The sequence below is a fragment of the Erigeron canadensis genome, chromosome 7, assembly GCF_010389155.1.
Source record: "Erigeron canadensis isolate Cc75 chromosome 7, C_canadensis_v1, whole genome shotgun sequence".
NCBI lineage: Eukaryota > Viridiplantae > Streptophyta > Magnoliopsida > Asterales > Asteraceae > Erigeron > Erigeron canadensis.
In genome coordinates, this window is record NC_057767.1 from 38539272 (window position 1) to 38543790 (window position 4519).

General features: G+C 34.5%; 1 pseudogene; it reads left to right on the top strand.

Moving 5' to 3' along the window:
- The first annotated feature begins 1735 nt into the window (after positions 1-1735).
- On the top strand, positions 1736-3927 carry LOC122608556 (annotated as a pseudogene).
- The last annotated feature ends 592 nt before the right edge of the window (positions 3928-4519 follow it).

Consider the following 4519-nt stretch of genomic DNA (forward strand, 5'->3'; position numbering starts at 1 on the left):
ATGTGCGCATTAAAGTGTTTAATTTTAGTATAAATTAGTTCACTCTTTGTTTCTTTTCTCAAATGTAAAACAGTTCTTAACAAATGAATAAAATAGAAAAGAAAAACTTGTATAGACAACTCAAATTTCATTACTAAATTTGATGTACCCATTTACAAGTCCCTGCAAGCAAAACAGAAAGGCTACATGTACCAAAGCAAAGCAACAAAAAGACCCACTAAAAGCATTTCTCCATCACTAACAATTGCGAAGGGTCAGGGTTGTCCCGTAGATTTTATAAGCCTGCTCAATCAAAAAAAGTAGGCATTTCATATACGAAAGTTTTGCAATATATGTGACAAATATGTTCAATAATACTAAATAAAACACTACAAGTAATAGGATCATTATAACAACAATTTCAGATAACGTAACAACAAATAATTATATGTACATATTATTGACCAAATAAATAGCATAATACATCTATCTAACTAGTTGGGACGCTTCATGCTTCTTCTTTGTGCTGATTTTAATATGATTATTTGAGATGGACCTTACGGGAGACAAATATAAATTAAATTATAAGCCCTAATATAAACATGGGCCCTTTTTTATGTACGAGTTGAACACCCTGGTATCCGGCATTGCGAGGGGTTCATCAAACATAGAGTTATCGCACATGTTGTAATAGATAAATGAGATAATGGGATTTATCTTGATTTTTTTTTTTGTTGGTGGGGGGTGGGTGTTTGAAAAATAAGGTTTAACTTGGGAAATCTATATGTAAAAATAATTAGTTTATGAAATTATATATAATAGAAAATTTAAAATATATTAGAAATTTTAACTTGAAATATCTATAAAACCACACTTTATCATTATTTTATCCATATCTATCTGAATTTCAACCTATCCATCTTATAATTTATAATTATTCTCAGACTTAGCATATTCCTAGAATATTTCTCTTGATAATGCTCAAATACCATGGTTGACCCGAATCTAACGTATTGGCTGCTTTTTGGCCGAGTCCGGCGAACTCAAACCCCTCAAGTTGCGGATCCCCGAATTGATCTCGAGAAATCGACCAATCAGGCCAATTTTTACACCTTGTGCATTTGAGCAAAGCTTAGTAGAACTCTAAGTCTATTAATTATATAGAGATGTACCAACTCTAAGTCTCTAAGGGCTCGTTTCTTTTTTTAGTCACGAGACGGGGTGCCCGCGCGATGCAGCGGTGATGGTGGTAACGACAAATGTGTGGCTGCGGCAATTGTGGTGATGATGTGCGGCGGTAAGGGTTAATATCGTTATTTACGGATTGGAGAATCTATGTTGTAGTTTATTTTATTAAGGGTATTATAGGTATATAGGTAAAAATGTTTAAATTAGTGAATAGATAAGAAGCGTAATATGGTCATTTTAGGTTCTTAATTACTTAAAGGGGAATGGGAGTTTGCTTTATATAGTAGTATAGATTAAGTACTGAGTGTATTAAGTGGTTGAATGCATTAAGAATGTCTGTATATATTAAGTAAAATATAAGTAATTGACGGTTATTTTTGTTTATTAAGTAAAAAAATAAACATAGAAATTTGATTGATACTAAATAAAAAAGAAACAAGGCCTAAGTCTATTAATTGGGCTTTCTTTATAAACTAAAAGTTAAGCCCAGTAAGGCAATAGTCAGCGTTTTTTCAACACCCAATATTGGGCTCTCTTTCTCCGGCGATTCTACTCAAACCAAACCAGAATGGACGGTACGTCTAATTTCAAGAAGTGACATGTTATATCCTGTCTATATAAACTCAAAAAAAACAGTCGCCGAGGGCCGAAGAATTCCGGCAACAAAAGCATGTGAAAACCCAACCGCTTTGGAGATCGACGTTTGCTGTGGTCTTCTCGAAATCCCTTGTGCTATTGAGGTTCTCCCAAATCTTTTATTTATTTTGCATATAGAATTTGATTTTTGGGTTTTTATATATTATTTAAACGACCCGATGGCAGCTTCAGCAACCCGCTCGTTACGAATAGTAAGCATTGCTTCATTTTATATGTTTTTTTAACTTCATAGTTTTTGCTGTTACGCTGGGTTTATATAATGGTCAAGCTGCATGTTTTATTAGTTTCTTGGTACCAAAATAGAAACTAAGGTGGATAGGATGTGTAGAATTTTGTTAACATAAACCTTTACCGCCCTGCGAGTTTGATTAGGAGAATTTACACGCTCCTAAAGCTTTTGGAATTTGAGATTTCGAACGGCGTTTACTTCATTGATGCTATTTGTACTGGGAAAAGCATTATAGACTGATAACCCTTTGAAACTATTATTTAATGGTACAAAACAAAGACAAATTTACGATCCTTATTCTGTTGGAGATATAGAAAGCCAGATTCAACATCCTGTATTAATTGTAGAAATAGAGCGGCGTGCCTAAAATCTATTCAGCTTGGCACATTTTGCATTTGTATGTTAATCTAACTTGCAAACCTGTCCTTGTATGCATCGAACATTTAATAATTGCTATTCTATGTATCCCGTGATCAAGTAATTAGTTTCTTGTTGACATGGGTAAACCGCCACATCAAAACTGGTTCTTTGTCGCCAGTTTACAAGCAATAAAAAGAGGCCAGATACATACAGTAGCAAGATTGGGAGTTGGATAGGCACAATAGAAAAACAGGACATTTTGAAGACATTATTGTGTACTTAATCCATAAAAATAAACTGATGTCCACTTTACCAGTCAATTGTGATGTACAACTATGTGCCACCAAACACAGAATATGAACCTGTTGATTTTAAAGCTGGCCGAACATGCTGATTGATAGGTGTCTAAGGCGGCACTACATGCATTTAAATACTAAGTCTGTGGAATAGGTTTCACGCGAGTAATTGGCTTTTTGTTACTTGAACCCGTTATAACTTTGTAGAAGTTATCCTAATCATTCAATGCAAAATTAGAATCTCATCTGTTTTTAGATTTGTAATCCAGTCTTTAATTGTTGAAATCCCTTGTGATGCCGTCTTAGTCTGTTTGTTACTCTTAGTTCACTATAACCAGGCAGAGCACAGAAACAGTGTTGTTATATTCACATACCTTCATTCAACCTCATGTAGTTGCTGTTAAAAACCTGTTGGGAACTTGGGATCCTATGTAGTCACGATCTGTTAGTTGAACTTAGCATTTGACAAATTTGACGTGGTGCTTCAACCCATGCTTCCTTTGTTTTGCTATTTTGATGACGTGAAAGAAATTTGGGATGACAATTTAGTTAGTAATATGCTACCAGCTCCAATATTCTTAGTTTCTTACTAATATGGAACCCATATAAAGACTTATTTTGCTTATGCTAGTTTACTAGATGATGAAGGAAGACTGGATAATTATTATTGTTAATCTGATAGAAAATTTGGTCACTAATTCACTGTTTTTTTCTGTGTACATTTTAAGATATGAAGCGTTGAGAATTATATTCAGCTATTGTAGTAACTTCGAACACATATTGCAGAAAAACAGCTGATGGTTCGTATTGCTGAATTGGTTCCTAGACACCCGGGTAGAGTGAAGAAACAAGAACCTGCAGCTACCTCGTCAAACGCTGGACCTTCTAAATCTGGCAAGGGCGGGAAAAAGAAGAGATAGCTTCATTACTGTGTGTAGCATTAACAACTTTTAGCCATCCCTGTTATTTTTAGTTGTTTTTCGTTGGGACCTCTTCTTTCTAAATACGAACTGTTTGTAGCTTAAACAAAGGTCATTGGCTGCTTAATTGTGAACCAACACTAGACATCAGATTTTCGAAATCTCTATTGCTTGAATGGAATTCCTGTTGAGTTTATTACTTTATAATAGGCAATTGTAGTGTTTTGTATATGAAGGTTTTGGCTATGCTACAGAATGTAATATGACTCTTGAAGGTAAACTGGTTGATTCCAAATCTCATAAACTACACAAATATGTTGGGTATTGTCTTTGTAAAGCATATGAATTCTAAATTTTGAACAATAACAAGCTTTAACATCAAAATGTAAACGCTAAATCACTTTATTGGAGAGCTTGTAAATCATAATTTCTTGCATCTTTCAGACGTCGAACCAAACCAGATAATGAAAGCTAATGGAGCGATCCGAAACTGGTTTGGTCCCTCAGTTGTTCTACAGGTCTAAAGTGGTTTGGTCTCCCAAGTGGACCAATTTTGCCATCAACCAAGATGTTTCGCCTTAAGACAAATCGTAGATATATTTGGAATTGTGTGAATAACTGAATGTTCACCTTTAAAGATGAATCAGTTTGATTTTGCCTAAACCAGGCTTCACTAGACCAGGAACCAACCTTTGTTTTCCTGGAAAATGTTTTTTTTTGTTTAATCGCGGTAAACATTACTTAATGTCATTGATAGATATAGTAATTTACATAGAAATAAAAGGCAAATGGGCAATAAGTTGCGCCGCCACTCCTTTTTGTATAGGAAAACTAAGACGTTTAAAAAACTACATTCATGGATCGTGGCAGCATGACATTACTATACATGC